This window comes from Lates calcarifer, linkage group LG19, assembly GCF_001640805.2.
Source record: "Lates calcarifer isolate ASB-BC8 linkage group LG19, TLL_Latcal_v3, whole genome shotgun sequence".
Taxonomy (NCBI): domain Eukaryota; kingdom Metazoa; phylum Chordata; class Actinopteri; family Centropomidae; genus Lates; species Lates calcarifer.
The window spans coordinates 18,034,751-18,052,246 of NC_066851.1; the positions used below are offsets into that span (position 1 = coordinate 18,034,751).

The 17,496-nt window shown below is 41.1% G+C and overlaps 1 long non-coding RNA gene across 1 annotated transcript; it reads left to right on the forward strand.

Annotated features, from left to right (window-relative positions):
- The first annotated feature begins 1,474 nt into the window (after window positions 1-1,474).
- On the forward strand, window positions 1,475-15,166 carry LOC108874885 (uncharacterized). The gene is made up of 4 exons (XR_001959794.2): window positions 1,475-3,692; window positions 8,637-8,817; window positions 9,122-9,181; window positions 14,341-15,166. It is a non-coding gene; the product is annotated as an uncharacterized LOC108874885 (long non-coding RNA).
- The last annotated feature ends 2,330 nt before the right edge of the window (window positions 15,167-17,496 follow it).

The window sequence follows — 17,496 nt, forward strand, 5'->3', positions numbered from 1 at the left end:
GGCATCAGCGAACAGTGTCTTATATGGAAGAAGAAATGTTAGTTAACAGCAGAGGCTAACATGCCCAAGCAAAGAGAGACTAAGAGAAAACTCTAACTTGGTTTTAAGTCCTTATTAGCCATGCTAGATCAGAGGACTGATCCAGTCCTCAGTACTGGAAATATTGTGCTGGCATCTTGTGGGAGAAATGACCAAGATTCAGCATAATGATATATCATCAACTCCTTTTCAGCTCTGGTTTACAGTGACAGATTTACCTGCAGGTTTTGGAGACTGGGGGGGAATCTCCATAGATGTCCATGGAATGAGAGGTTCGCCTTGTAATTTTCTTCATGGGGTGGTTTCCATTAAATCTGGGATGCCAGGCAGAAGCCCCCCCCCTGCAGATTAATCAGAGAGCTAATCTCTCCTAGCCACCCAGGTAGCTGAGGGTCACGCCTCAGCAGGGTGTGCGCTCTGCCCTCCGGGGTCGACCAGGCTCTCGTCCAGCCTCTGAGATTGATGCACCCCTTGTGCGTCTCTGTTGCTGCCTTGTAATTACAATTCTCTGCGATCAGACCTCCTCCCTCAAATTAGACAAGACTAACACAGAGCTTTCATGTTCTACATCACTAATCAAGTACAGTGAATACAGACAAACTGCTACCACATGAAGACATTAACATGCAGAGGGTGAGCAGTCCACAGACATGCACAGCATCGGGACACTTGTTGAGACACACAGGCAGATGGAAGCTTCAATTTAAGGTTTTACAGTATTTAGAGCCCTAAACTGTGGCTGTGGCTTCTTTGAGGACACTGAGGTTACGTCTTTGGTATTATTCTTGGAATTTAAGGGTTTTACTGAGTTTACATTCTACAATTAAACATTTTATAGGCTGATTTTGGTGTGTTTAAACTCTAGAATAGTTCAATTTCACTCATGTTTGGCCAATAAATAAAGAGAATTCAGGCTTTTTTCAGTAGAATTATATTCCAGGCAGTGTGGAAAGGGGCTGGAACACCACTTAGAAAATAACAGTTAACAGTTTAAAGTGGCTATAATCAGATATGTTATATCAACAATGGATCACATGATGTGTATGTCATGTGAAAGGCTGATAATGTCCCCTTTCTTTCCCGCAGATTATTGTTTTGGTTTTCTGCACCATAACTTTACTGTTTTTGGTTCAGTGTCTGCTCTAATCACCATCAGACACAACATTTGAGGAAAAATTTGGTTATCTCAAAAATGCATGCATAGAGTTTTGCATTTCCTTTCAGCTTCAAAACCATCAGAATACAAACTTGGAAAACTCACCTACAGAGCTGCACATTCAAATCTCGTAAAGCAGTCAGTCAAACTTTATTAATTTTACGACTGAAAACATTGGTTGGATTTGGCATCTGATATTTGGACTGAAAAATTCTGTCATGTTTTCCTCTGGGAGAATGGCCACAATACTATTTTATGTTCCATTCATATCATTCAAACACACAGAGACTGTGCGGGTGACATTTTGACCAATGAATTCATATGATCCAAACAGGCCTGACACCCTTGGCTTAAAGTCACCAAACACAGAGGAGCTACTGTGAGCTACTGTCAAATGAAGAAGGTTTTACTTTTGAGGCATTCTGAGGCATGAAGTCACAGCCCTGCTACATCCATGTTTGCTGCAGGGTACTCTGCCCTCTGTGAAAGTGCTTCATCATTTAACTTGATGTTTAAATTTCATGTGCATTAATCAGGGAATTAAAAAGAAAATTACACAGGCTTCTCAATTTGCTGTAAGATTAATGGAAGAAAAGTCCAAAATTACTTGCAGAGCTGCAACATGAGTCCAAATTTCCTGTCATGGATCTGAAAATAACCCCTACGCTCTGCTTGTTTTAACTGCAGCAATATTTTCTGGGGTTTTTGTTGAATTTATAGGAGCAGCACTGTAATTACACACAGTGATGGATCAGGGTCCACGCAGCAGAGCACAACACAAGCAAACACGATCCGTTTTAGGGAAATCAGGGAGTGGGGTAAAACAAACCGTGGCAGGCGTGTCGCCCGTCACTCTGCCAGATCTATTAGATGGAGACCCAGAGGAGGAGAAGATGAGGCTGGGAAGAACATGAGGCCAGGAAGCACCACAGCCTGTTGGAGGAGGACACAGTGTCCGTTCACTGAAGGACATGCTGAGTCATTCAGGGAAGTGCTGCAGTTTCACACGCTTGGATACTTCAATTTAATATTTTTGGAGAGTATGCATGCATATACTGTACATTCAGATACAAAGCACATAGAGGAATGTAAATTCAAAGGCTGTGATGTCTGCAGCAGATGGTTATACAGCGACACTGAGAATAACCAAGTACATTTTTCTCAAATACTGTGCTTAAAGTGGCTGTAATTAATACCTGTATGTTAGTAATGGCTCACATGATTACAAAATGCAAAGAACCATTGTTTGAAGTGATGAACTCTGCAGATTCTCTCAGCTCTATGAAGCAAGTCTGCAACTTAACTGTTCTGTTTCATTCTCACTGCTCTCAATAACCATGTTTCCAGCTGCAGCGACTAGCAACAAGCCCACTGTACTAGCAAATGAATTTAATATTCAGAAATTTCCCTCAGGGGTTTGATAAAATATCAGTGTCACAGTTTATTCATTCATTCTCTGCCTGCATTTGCAAGGACTCTGCTATCATTTCAGAACCAGTGTCCCCTCCTCCTGACTTGCAGCCGTCTGACTCTTCCCCGCCCACCTGTTCACCTTTCTCACTCTCTGCCAGATCAATCCACACCATAGCTTTCCAGCTGCCAGTGTTTAGATTTGGCTTTTTACCTGGATTATCTGCCTCTTCTGTTACAAGTCCTGCCTACACCCTGACTTCACCTCCTTTGTCTTTGCCTACTTATGCCTGTCAAGCCTAAAAAAAAGCTCCCTCTTTTACCTGAGCTGTGACAGTCAATTTATGAACCATGTCTACTTTTCCATTTATGGATGATTTCAATTCTTGCTCCACTAAATTTCAGGGGTAAATCATACACTTTTTAAGGTGTATTTTTCTTAAACAAACTATAAAGTTGAAGTTTTCACTTTTTGGTCAGCGTAGACAAGAAATCCATAAAAGGATAGCAGAGATAGCATTAAAAGCTCTAGAGCAGCTACTAAATGGACCGTGAGGTGAAATTGCTTTGTCAGTTGCCAATAGTCGTCTTTCCTTTTTTTCTTCCCTCTGTCCTCCTTTACCCCCTGGATTTCATTAACTGATGTGAAAGCATGAACATGACTAAAACTAGGAACGCAAAGTTTTTACAGTGAAACTAAACTCTGTTCCTCCTCACAATCATTTGTTTTACTTTGGATACTTTCGACATTTTCCTTCTGATTCTTGCTTTTATCTAATTGTTTACTTGTCATTTAATACAGATAAAAGTAACAGTGGAATCCTTTTGCTGAAAGATTTGAGGACTTCTTCCACTGGGGTCACATCAATTCACATGCTATCTCTCTCTTTTCTCCCTCAGACACCCAGGGTTTTTCCAGGGTCAATGTCTGCACTCTTTATCTCTGCTCGCCTTTGATGCTCCCATTACCTCATACTCCTCCAGTGATCTGAGCCAAACAGGGAAACACTGGAGCATCTGTGGTTTGCTGTGGTTGCTGGGGGGCGATTAATGGTCTCTGGATTGAGGATTTATCTCCACATCAGAGGTAAAAGTCTTGATTGGTCCTGCGCTGTAGGCAACTGAATAATGGTACTTTTGTAAACAGAGAAAACACTTTCCCAGAGAGACTTGATGATCCCTACTAAGGTGCTGTACACAGAGGACATGACAGACCCATTACAAACCGACATATGTAATATTGATGAAGTCTACACCACAACACCGTACCCTTTTATCAAGGTTTTCCTCAGTTGCCCTGAACGTCACCATCACTCAATTTACTGACATATTTGTGGAGTCATTTATCTTGCATCACATCATCTCGTACGCGACCTCTCTCTTTCATCATGTTGTTCACCCTCTGCTGAGTTATACTTAGCTTGTTTGAACATACTAAGCAAGTGAATCCTGGTGTCATGATGACTGGAGAGAAGATTTTCTGAGCTTTCCAGCTTGTTGACATGCTGCACAATCTCCTGCTGCTCAGCTCTGTTGGAGCAGTGCTTTCTGCCATTTTAACTATTGTAATAATGTCTCTACAGTTCTGGCTGAAAAGCTGCAGCTTACTTTGAACACTGCTGCAAGAGTGTTGCAGTCCATCTCTCAGATCTTTGCACTGGTTTCCTGTGTGTCAAAGAGCTACATTTAAATTACTGCTGCTGCTTAATTAAACACTGGATGGTTTAAATACCTTTGTGGTCTGCTGCTTAGTTGAATGATCCAGACCTCTTAGATCATCAGGGACCAGTCTGGTTTCTGGCTCTGCTCCAACTTCACATTTTTCTTTTTGCAATTGCCTTTTCTAAAATTAAATTCAGACTCTTCTTCATATCTCATTTTTTTAATCTCCTTTTTTCATTTTACTTTTCACATGTCTTTTCATATTGTGTTTCTTTTACATCTTGTCTTACTGTTGACATTAATGCTTTCAGATTCAGTTCTTGTTGATCTGGCACTAGCTTTGATCACTGTAATGACAACAGTGTGGTTTAATTACAGCAACCGCTCTTTGAGAAGCTAGTGTATCTGTTTACAGTGCAGCCAAACAAACTCATGTTTTTTTAATAGAGAAGTCAGCTGTTAACTATTGCAACCGTAATGTGATTTCATGCAGTACACTGTGTGAGCTGGTTTCCAAAAAACTGTGGGATGAAGTGAAGTTTGTTACCTTACTGAGGAGTTGGTATGGAGCCTGTGACCGACAGCTCTTCATCTAACAGCTCACTGTGGCTGCTCCTTCTTGCTCCACTACTCCCATGCAAAAATTTCAATAATACGCTGGTGAAGAAAATTACTAATGATTTTTTTTGCAGACTTATTGTTTTATTCCCATGGTTGCTAAGTGTCACCTAAATATTCCACCGCCTCTGTGCAAGAAGTCAGAGATGGCAGACAAGTTCAAACCATGTTTGACTTGAATGCCTTTCAGTTATGGCCCCTCAAACAAAACAAATACCCTCATGTACTCACAGACACACAGACACACACTTACACAGATGCATGTACAAACACTGCAGGCTGGGGTAAGTGCAGGTCAAGCATCAAACATTTGAATGTTCATGGGAAATGTCAGGGGAGGAAAGCCAGAATTGGGTATCATCAAGAGAAAAACATGGCGGCAGACATTTCTGATTAAAAAAAAGCATCTCATGAAAACCAGTTAGATTGTTTGAATTCAAAACAGTCATTTAAACCCACTGTGCTACGGTAAACCATTGTCATTAAGGCCCATTTAACGCTGGGACCTGGCAGAGGCTCAAGTATTTAGTCGGAAAAGAAAGGTCAAACAAATAAACACTGTGGTAAGCTGCAATTTCCTTGGCAACTGTAGTTGTTTGTTAGGGAGGTTGTGTCTTTGTGTTGTGCTGCTATAGCAACAGTGAGTTCCTCAATAACAGGAAATGAAGAGTCTGCATGTTTCTGAGGATGCTATGTGATCATTTCCTTTTAAAGACATGACAAAAAATTCTCTCTCAAGTCACTTAGGCTACTCATCACTTACTTACTTGTGATGTAAAGAACAAGGAGCAGATTTTTTTTACCCACAACCCTCTCTTTTTTAATCAATTATAACTTCTTATAATAAGTGGAGGCTTTAATATGTTGCCATCAAGTGCATATTTCATACATCTTTCACAGAATTCTTGCTTTAAAACAATTCAGCTTGAGATGTAAAAAGAAATCAACTGAACACTGTGTTTTCAGCAAGCTCATGGAGCAAACGTTAGCTTCATTTGTTAGCTAGCTACAGATGTTAAAACAACAAATGTAATGTTGCTGAGCAACATTTCTCAAGCCAGCTCTTGTCAACCTCTGTCTGAAATCTGAAATTAAGGTTTGTTAAAAATGATGAGTCCTTAGAATTTCAAGTGCAACTGGAAAGGGACGGGACTGAACACAGTATTTATGAACACCAAATTCAGGAAATATTATCTGTCATAAGTCAAGGAATTAAAAGTTGGATGCGTGCTCAAATAAAACAAGTAGCCTTCTGCTTGGATACAACAGATAATAAATTTTACCCAGGAGTGCTTGTATATCATCAACATCTGGTTTTGTCGCTGCAGTATTTAGCCTCACTGTTTCCCCCCGAGCCCCATTCTCTGCTTTAAGATTTGTTGCCTATTCATTGTGCTGTAACCTGCATCACATCTTTTTTTCTTTCTGACTGAGAGAGATACTTCATATTTCACTCTTAACTATGCAAGTCTGTTTTCTGGATTACAGCAGCAGCAGGTCTGTGTTCACGTCTCTCTCACACAGTCTGATATTTTGCTTGTTGACATAAAGTGTCTGGTGGTAAGGTGCCTTTCATGTTCCTTGTCAACATCCTGACAAGGGGGGGTAGTTTTGATGCCTCACCGGTGACGGCGCTGTGACGTGTCATCTGCTCGTCACTCAGCCTGAGGTATTTCAGCAACAGCAACTCCAAACCTGTTTCTTTTCACATTTTAGAGCCACAGTTTTACAATATCGCCTCATATTCACTGTCAAAAGCCGCTTTGCTGGAACTCATTAGCTGAGTAGTAACCAGCAGAAAGGCGTGCTGGATCAAATTATGGGGTGTTTTATTCTAAAGAGCATGACTCCAATTTTCCACAATCAGACAATGGCTTTATATGAAACAGCGCAGGGACTGAAGGTGGGATATTATTCTGAATTAAAGCACAGCAAAGATCAGTTGAGGCTGATTAAGACCCAAATATTTTAATGGCTTTTAGTGGTATTCTTGTTTTCGCAGCATGAATTCTAAGTGTTTCCCGCTGAATTCTGCAAACTGCTTTCTCAATGTGCCTGTCTCCTTTTATGTTTTGTGTGATTTCTCAATCATAAATAATATGTATTTTTTGTTTATATTGTTTATATTAACAATGGGTCTAATGACAAAGTGTAATGTGGAAGGCATTATTCATCTTGATGACCCCATAAAGAATTATCACTCAACTTTAAGGGTACCTTGAGCTCAATGCAGCATTTTAGCACCTTTCAGTTCATTGTCTTGGTTTTCTTTCCAGCAACTTTACAGTTTTGATTCACTCTTGCTCTCATAGCATCAGTTTCAGAAAAACCATCATACACAACCTGCAAAACAGCAAAAAAACAAAGTCACCAACTAGCAATTGAACATAGAAGAGCATTAAGCAGCCAAATATTTCCCTCAATAGGCGATGGAGATCAAAAGTGGAGCTAAAATGAGAGTGAAAAGTGAGCTTGCATTTACTAGGTGTCCAGAACCACAGCTTCAAACCAATGCTAATGTTTTTTAGTGTCTACTGGATTAATTGTTCAGGTTCACTGACAAAATGTCAGTAAAATGTTTAGAGTTTGTTGCAGTGCCCATGTGTAACAAAAAAATCAGTTAATTCAGTTTAAAGTTGCTTGTAGTTGTTTCGTCTTCCTACTTTTCCACATACATGAATGAATAAGAGAATCGACAGCAGAAATATGTCCAACACTGACTGGTTAAATATTTACACTTTGTGAGGCTTTGAATAGTTTCCCCTCTCCATCTCAATAAGTGATCAAAAGACACAATACCGTCTTTGTTCGCTGGCCTCCACAGCTTCTACTGCCTACAGTCAGTAAATCAAGCTTCTCTCCTCTGCAGTCCTAAAGGCGTCTTCCCGTTCACTGAAACCACAGCAGCCTTCCTCACAAAAAACCTCCATCCTCATCGTAGATCAAACCACTTTTCACTGAAAGGTGTCAAATATCTCCTGACCACGGCCCTATAATTTAGCACCTGTTGACAGTCTCTTAGTTGTTCGTGACTTCCCCTCTGGTACCTCCAAAACTCTGAACGTGTCAAGGTAAATTTCTGCTCATTAGAGCCTAAATTTGGCTGTGATGCCAACTCACGCTGCTTTATTTCAGCACCACTGGGCCCATTAAAGGTAAGAGAAGGTGTACAGAGAGGTTTTTATATTTTTTGGAACATAAATGGCGACACATTAACTCAAATGTGAGATTTTGCAGTTGCTAGATCAGGACTCATTTGTCAGTTTTAGGAACTCAGTGGGTCCTGTCTCACCTCGTTGTAGACTTGGCACGCAGTCAGAGTAATCACAAGTCTAAAAGTATTTCCCACTGAGCAGCTACAGCTACTTTCTTTTCTATTTCTTGGCCTTTTTAAAGTTTACGGTAGATGGCCACTGCTTCACTAGGCTTGACTTGGACAAAAGATGGCTCATAAATCCTGCTTGTGCAACACTTGGCGACAATTTCTACGTGCAAGATCTGTTACGGCGCCAAATTGGCCTTCGAGGTTGGACTTCAGGACAAGAATCTGTGTAGAAAAGTCAGATTTTGTGCATGTTTCTGCCATGGAAACCAAAATCTCTTAATAATATTTACAAGAGAACATCAGGCTTCTGTTTAAACGGCTGCTGTCTTCAGAGTTTTGTTGCAGGTTTAAATAAAAAACCCATGTCAGCAATGTTTTCTGTCAACTGTGAAAGATCATCGCTGTGCTGGCTCTCTGCCTTTAAAGGAACAGTTTTTGGGGAAATTATTTGATATGCCTGGACTGAAGGCTCCTGAACACAACCATGCTGCTGACACAGCCCTGCCCCTTCTTCTTCTCCGGCCTCGGCACCTCACCTGCAAGTGCTCTGCTAATTAGTACAGTCTGCAACAGGGATGAGGAAACATGGTGTTGCTGGACAGATGAGGTGAGCTGTGGTTTAATTTAAGCTTGAAATATTTTAGCTTCATGTTTTTTTAAGTATTAATTCTATCTGTGCTGCAGAATGTACGGTAAGAAGCCTCAATCATGAGGACCTGGCATGTGACGTGAAGGTGTCAACTGCTCATATTGTAGGATTGTAGTAGTAAAACTAAAATCAGCTAGAAAGGGGTCTTACTCAACAGTATGACATGTGACTCCCTGCATATGTTTAGATAAAGATGGTTGGTTTCCAAAAAAAAAAAAAAAAAATCTAATAACATTGTTTATTTAATATTTATGCTTTTTAGCGGCCTGTCACGAAGACAATTTCCCATACAGACAGAAGAGGAGGGAGCTGAGGAGTCATGGTGAGTTCAGCCATGTCAGTAATCGCAGCAGGAAAAAGAAAAAAAGTTAGAGAAAAAGTTAAAATATTAGAGTTCTAAGCAAAAGTTAGAATCAAATTATGAGAAATGTACCTGTGCTGCTGTGTTTGAAAGAGACAAATGACAGAAGTGCTGAATGAGAGATTGCACTGCGTTACAGAAGCTGGTGGAACAATGGCTAGTCTGGACCTGACGTCAAACATTTGGCTTTCTGCAAAACTTTCTGCCGGTTGTTGTCCATGTTTGTTTTGGTACAAGGACACCCAACAGTTCTCACAGGAGTTTGTGGGGTTGTTTACTGTCAGAACTCCAGCCGTTAATGAGCGGTTGTTCCATGTGTCATCTGTATTTACTCAGTCGGGACGTTTATGCTCCTTCCTGGCTGTTGAATACTAAAATCTGTGCAAGCTGGTGAAAGGGAAACCATCTTTTTATGTGTGGTTTGTCCAGCCTTTGTAGGTTTTAACTCAGTTAGATTTGTCCCCGAGTTTAAGAAAATAAAAAAGTTTCCAAAAATGTCTAGTGAATTATTCAGGAGCAGATGACGACTGGAGAAATTAATCGTTTCAGAAACAAATCTATCCACCCCTCCTAACAGGCAATTTTCAACATAGGGTGGTTTTCTTTCTTTCTTTCTTTCTTTCTTATTCTTTTAAAAGTGTCACGGTTGGTTTCAGTCTAAGCTTAAACTGCACTTAAATCGCTGTGAGCAATCATCGACCAAGTGCTTTACTTTTGGTTACATTTTTATCCCGTAAATGCCACATAAATCCCACTTCAGATCAATCACCGCACTAATGATTCACAAAGTGCACAAAAATTACATGCCTGTGCTCTCCTTCTCCTTGTAAGTCATGTTTAAGAGAGAGGCAGCGGGAACAGTGACCAGAGACTGTCATTTTAAGCCAGGCTCACTTCATGGTCAATCAATAGCTGAGGGAAATTGGATGGTAAAAAAGTTACAATTGTATGGTTTATTAACTTCATAATGTCACAGAAATACAGTTTACAGCACAGGGAATATTCATATTTTTAATCTAGATAAAGTCAAGGTCATGAATCTTTGTGGTGTGACTCTTCTAAGCAGAACAAAATTGACGCAGCATGAATGTATTCACAACCTAATGGACCAGCTAGAAACAGTCATTATTAAAGCCATTAATGGTGCTTAAACAATCAAAATTCAGCATGAAGGAATGCTGAGTAGATTTTCTAAATTCTCATGTTTGATGTATCTAACAGGCTTATTATCTTCTCTCCCTCACACGTTCCCACATCATTTTTAGAATATTAGTGGGGCAAAGTGACCAAATGCTGGTATTTGAAAAATAACCACTGTACAGTATGCTGTCTGCAACTGGAGAGTCACTGAGTGAATAGGGGAAAAAAACTCTCACTGCTGCCGGAAAACCAATCAGCCTTTCCTTTGGACAGAATCTGTGAATGCCAGTGAATGTCGGATTGGAGCGAGAGATACATTAATCACCCGCCCTGCATGTCTGTTTGTCTGTGTTTCCACAAAGTTTGTTGAGCAACTGAGAAATATTATGCTGTAGGCAGCTGGCAAGTGTTAGGGTGCGCAGCTTCCCAAATGCAAGGTTAAGTTTGCATTATATAAGAAGATGACCTTCAGATTTGTCTCTGTGTCCCCTAATGTGGTGGTCTTTATGTAACTATAGTCTCAATGAAATACACATTTTTAAGGAATTCATGGAAACTTGAAACCTGACTCTGTGTGTTTTGTCTGCTGTTGCTGTTTACAGATTTAGTATGGCAGGTGGCCACCTTTGTGGTCTCCTGTTTATGACTGGTAAATCAGTGGAGTAATATAAACTGTATGAGTTAATGTAGTAACTGGAAACATGCACATAAGGATCATAGTTTTATGTTCAAATTTCTACAACAAAAACTGTCCCAGAGTTTGTTTACTTTGTCGTCAAGGCCCGAACCTGCAGCTTTTAGCCTGATGGTACGCAGACCATCGAGGCTCACCTCCAGAAAACTGTTCCCTCCTGTGACTCGGCTCCATTCAGCTCCATATGGATAAAGATAGCCCCGTTTACAAACCGGTGCTGCAGTTTTCGTAATTGCCGTGTGTGATGTGGTCCACTTCTGGCAGCTTCAGCGAGCCTCCAGTGTGAGCTGTATCTCAACGAGGGATCTGGATGTTGCATTGAGCAGAGCAGCAGACACCCGAGATGTGTTTTGAAGTGGGTGTAGATGTTAATGGATTCTGACAAAGTTTAACATTCATATGGATCCACTGTGGTGTGTTTTTTGACCTTTAATTGTCCAGGAAAGTCTGACGGTGTGTGTGTGGGTGTGTGCTCCTTTTTTATTCATAACATAATCATACACATTTACATCTGGGAGCTCTTTTTGTCTTTTCTGTTTTCTATGACAGCCGCTACACTGGAGGGACCAGTGACACAATGCCTTGCTTAAGGGCACATTGTTGATTATTGTTGAGGAAGAGAGATGTTACTCCTGTCCAGAGTTTCCTCAAAAATAAGACTTGGTTGTAATGATTCATCCATGCATCCTACTTTTCATTCTCGTACAGTACACATTCAGTTTACAATGATAATGGCGACAGATTTATTTATTTTCTTTGTATTTATTTTTCAAAAACACTTTGATTTAAGCCGAGGAAGACTTAACCAAGATTCTAACGGAAATATTGCAGCTGCATAAGTTGGTCTCCAGCTGACCTTTTGTGTCCAGCTAATTCTTTTTACAAGTGAGAACAGACAACTTTTTAACTTTGTCCCCCTAGTGTTTCCGAGAGGTGTTACTGTTGGTGCCACTGTTGCAAACACTGGATTGCTTTCAGATCCCAAACCCATGATAGTAGAGTGGTTTTGAACCCTCTCACGCCCTGGAGCTCTCGCCATCGAGTGAATGCCTAAGGTTCACTCTTGTTTTCTGTCACTCTCCCTCTTTGGTCTCTTTAGCTTCTCTGACTTTGTCTTTTGCCGACTGGGGTTTCTACAGTTACTCCAGATGTTCCACTGTCCGTCTTTTCCATTACATTAGCAAAGCTACCAGCTACCAGGGAAAACAAAAGCATCTTTCCTCTTCCTGTTTTGGTTCAACAATGGCAGATGCACTTTCTTTGAGCCATAAATGAAACCCTCGTTTTCCCGGGAGATTTGGTACTCGGTGGCAGAGAGAATTGTGTAGTGAAAGTAGACACAGGTGGTGTCATTATTCTATTGCCATTACACTGTGCGGTCAACAACCCATTAGTTATTGGTCCATGTAGAAGACACAGAAATAAGGAAAAAGCATTGGTTGTGCACTGTAGAGTGGAGCTACTTAGTCCTAGTAATAAGTAAGATTATTCCTTCCTTTTGGTTTCTCAATATATATCAAATTTTATTTACTGTTTTACTACAGCCCCACACTGGAGCATGTGGAGAAATCCAAAGGCTGGAGACTTGAAAATGCTTCCCAGCTACGACACACAGTAAAACAGCATATAAAACACGAAAACATAACATGATATTTCTAAGAGAACTGATCAGCCATGCTCATCACACACCCTCTCCTAAACACTGCAGAGTGTAGTTTTTTAGGGGCAAACCACCACTTTCTTTCCTGTTGGATGTCAACCGTAAAAATCTTGTGGTTTTCCTTGATAAATTTCTTCTTGGACCAAATCAAATAAAGGTTCTTGTGGCAGGGGGATTTCTGAGCCACATTTCTGGAAATGCTACCAAGCTCGTCCAACCACAGACCAGTGAATAATCAAGCACTAATAATGTGTTATTTCCATAAGAGGTATGAATCTTCAGACATGTTCTGGATCTGGAGTGTGATGCATTTATGTTGGGTATTTTAAAATTATAATATCCGCTCAAAGATATGCTTTAACATTAAAGAGGCTCTACAAATCATACAAAAAGTGAGAGATGTTAGAAATAACCTGGAATGCTGGTCGTCTGAGAAACTCCGGTCTCCTTGGCTACCGCCTCCCCATAACACAAACAGGCCTTCGATTCCCTCGCCAGGCAAATAAAAGGCAAATGCAGAAAAAATGTTTTCCCAAGTGATGGTCTCTAGAGGGTCCCTGTGGTGGGCTTTCATTATGTGGGAACACTCTGTGACCACTGAAGACGTCTGTTAAATAATATCAGAACGACAGCTGGGGTCTTTGCAGGCTAAGAGTGCACAACAGAGATCCTGTCAGAGTTCACTTTTTAGAGATTTGCTCTGGTTTATGTTCCATCTGGTGTCTTGTATTTGGAGTTAAGACTGGCATAGCGTGCGTGCAGATGTAAAACAGTAGACTTTTTCATTAAAATACAAGCAAAATATCAAGAAACTTGCTTTTAAAGTTAAACTGAAATCTTATTTTCCACACTTTTGTGCAAGGAAACAACATCTAAAATTATACTGCAGCTATTAGCATGATTTCAGATTAGGATAATGGTTGACATATTTGTGAAAACATCGTCCTGTGGCATTTCCTATCGAGCGCCATGGGGTCACCAGCCTCTGTTCCTCTAACGTCTGCGAGTTGATACAATCTCTCATTCAGACTTTCTTTCATCAGTCTTTCTGAAGAAATAGAGGTGTGTTCCTGGGCTTTACTTTCCATTTTCTAAGGCAAATCAGAATCCACTACAGCTGGTGTTGTTAGGAATCCAAACTTTTGTGACTTTTTTTAGTTGAATGCTCTATTTGTGTGCACAGAAAAATAGGGCAGGACAGCTCCCATCAATATTTACAGTACTTAGACAAAACCAAGCTCAAACTTGTCTCTATTTTTGACCTGTGATCTTTAGTCCATAAACATTTGGGGTCTAGGAAAGACTTATGGGAAATGTTGTTGTTCATTCAGGCCACTAAAAAACTGAAATATTAAATAAACAACTTCCACTTTCCAAGCTGGTTGACTGTAGGGATATTATGAGCTATTTTTAGTGTCTAATGTTCTCTAACATAACATCATGGCAGGAAGATATTGAAGATATTGATTTTGATTTTGGTTTGACTTTAAGAACACTACCACTCCTGTGTCAAGAAGAGATGTGACTCAAGCCTGAGCGCTTGTCAACCCTTGTTTTTTTTTTTCTCTCTCTTGTCCTCTCTGTCATTGTTTTCCTACCTATCATCTCCTCTCATTGACATTCCAGTCATCGCTCGTCCTCCTCCATGAGTGACTACAAACTCGTCACGGCGATTTAGCTCAGCGCCCCTCCTCGTTTGTTTTCCATCTCGCTCTGGCAGCGTGCACACTGGGTCCATTGTATGCAGAGACTCTACCAATTTTACCGGATACTCCACAATAAGGGAGGCCTGCTGTGACCTCAGTGGGTGCGGCCTTGGATGCATACAAACTGACATGCAGGAGTCCTACTGTATGGATGAAGGACATGTAAACTAAAAATATGACGTACAGAAAGACTTCAGGCTAATAGAAAGACTAGAAGTAAATTCAACACGTTAACAGCTAAATGTTTGCCCTCTTGTCCCTCTGCTGCAGCTGATAATCATTTTCTAAGCATATTTGTGTGCACAGTGGCTCCAGGCCTAGTATTAGGTCATTGTTTTTATATCTGAGCTCAATTAAAGATAAGAATTAGGTGGAGTTACTCATGAATGCTGCTGCATTCACAGACATTCAATCATGCATATGTCGGGATTACTTAATGGCCTTCTCTCTCACAGAATGGACGGTTTAAAAGTCGTCTTCTGTTTCATATAAACTGCTGTGGGTCAGGAGTCAAACATATTGCCCTCACATCATATTCACGTGTTGAGTATTTGATTAAACAGTGTTGACACATTTGTGAACGGCTGGAACAAAGCAACATTCTTTCTTTTTCTTTTTTTTCTTTTTTGGCTCTGGACACTGATTATATTATCACATTTTAAGCCGTCTGATTTACTTATCTAACATATTTGGTGCAACATTAGCATTAATGTGAAGTTGTTTGTGTCCACTTGTTCTAGTCTAATATTCACGCTCCATTTAGCTCAGGTTTGGTCTCCATCAGCTCCTGATGGAAATATCTTGCTCTTCAGCTGCTAAATTCTGTCCAGCAGTTAGTTGACTTTTTCTGCAGCCTGGTTCTGAGCAGGTAGTGTTTGGTGGATTTTTAGAGCTTTGTTGCTCAACACAGTTGTCTTGATGAAAGCAGTGAGATGTGTTTTTCATCTTATGACAGTATGATTGCTTCATACTGTCCCTTTGTATGATTGTCCCCACTCCTCCGCTGAGTACACAAGAGTACACTTGTGTACACTCCGATACTGTCGGTGGAGGCATGCTCCTAACTGGTTTGTAATTCACCGATAAACATAAGAAGAAGACCACACTTGCATCGTTGGCTAGGCAACATATGTTGTATGCAAGATCCCAAGCCCATAAAATGGAGTCAACCTCTGCACTATGCCTGCTATTATTTATATTTCTTCCCTACCTTCATACTTTATCAGCGATGGCCGTGCAGCTCACGTGATTATATCGGTGTGTTGAATAGTTATGTCTAAACAGCAGTCCACATCTGTGATTTGGTACATTACTCTTCACACCTGATTCGAACTGCACTCGAGTACACATGACCCCTACATGACCACCTTCTCAAGTAGGCTGGTACACAGTGTTCATCGATCAAATGAACTGGACTTTGGGGTCATGTGTTCTCGGATCCAGGCCCAGGTCCTTAATTTGAAAGGCCCCCTTAACTAAAACATTTCAGTCAGAAGTATTCCCCCCTCATTGCTCAGCCTCTTCTCTTTTTCTTTTCAATGAACATTTGGAATTTGAGTGCAGCAGCCCACCTACAACCCCGGGACTGAATCCCACCAGAACTTTCTGTCCTGTCTCTCCTCCGCTTCAGCACCGTCTCAGCTTTCCAACTGGTTTTACAGAATTAGAAAAAAATATTAAAGGCGGAATGGACTGCCAACTTTCCTTTTAAAAACATGGCAACATAGGCCACTAAATTTTCCATATTAATTCTGAGATCTTTTATTCTTACCACCATTCATCTTCATCTTTGGCCTTGATGTTGAATAGCCCTCCTATGAATCCTGGTAGCTATGCGTTGTGATTTAAGTATGCATGGGGGCAAACCTGCAGAAAAACAGGAAAGTGTGAGAAAAGAAGGAAAGGAAGACTTGCAATGTTGTGATGATGAGGAACCCACTGTTCCATGTGATCAGTTTAACAGCTGCTTCCTGCCTGTCTGAAGGGTGTGGCCGAGGATTATGTAACCGATCTGACATCAGTAAACACACAAAATCACATTTTCAGAAGCGAGAACAGCCAGTTCACATGACTTTAGAGCTTCTCTCTGCTGCAGATACTGCAGACAGGAAGGTCAATAGGAGGGTGTTACATCAGCTGCAGGCGAGGAATGGCTGATGTAGCTTCAGCCAGAGCTTCAAAAGCATCCTTCTGATATCAGGACAAGCTCTTTTTCTGATGTTTTTATAATCTCTCCTTTAGTTTTATCAGCCCCTTTTCTTCCCTGAAGACCAGATCCGTTTCAAGTGACCAGATGAATGACAGCAGAAAGCCTCACTGTTGCTCTTGGATTTGCCACCAAAGGGCCTGTCTTTGTATACCTTGTTAACTCACTATGATATGTTTTGGCTACCTCAACTGGGCCCAAGCCAAAACAAAGCATATCCCTATTGTCTTTTGCCACTAGCGTCCAATTACCCCTGCCATGTTGCATCACAGATACTGTGAGGTATGAGATAACCTGGAAAGGCAGCTGGTCTCTTTTGAGTTACCGATATCTGCGCAAAGTAGAGCTCTCTTTCACCAAAAGCATGATAAAAATCCCTCCGTTGTGGGCTGGGCAGGCCCTGAGGGAGCAGTGGGAGAGAGGGATACAGAGGATTCAGAGCGTAGGAGACAAGAGGGAGGGGTGGAAGGTCCTGGCTCCAGGCCTGGACAGTGGCAGCTTGCCATGGTTTCATGTCTCTCCTCTGCTGCTGGTGCTCTTGTCGATCTGAAACAACAGACGGCCCACCTGTGCTGAGCGATTTTTCATTTTGTGGGGTAGCTAGAGAGAGAGGGAGAGAGAGTTTGGGCCGTTGGGGTAGCAAGGAGGTTGTGGGGTTCAACTTTTCTGCATTTTTTAATTTATTTTTTATTTTTTTGAAATTGCTGCAACATTATGTCCTCATCACATTTTAAATGCAGGTCCATCTGGCTGTGTTCAGGCTGTCGCAGCCACAGGGAGGATGTTATGAACCAGAGGGAGGGAGAGGCTGACTGGCTGTGCTGTGATTAAACTCTCACATCTGCTTCTCTCTGATAATATCACACACTC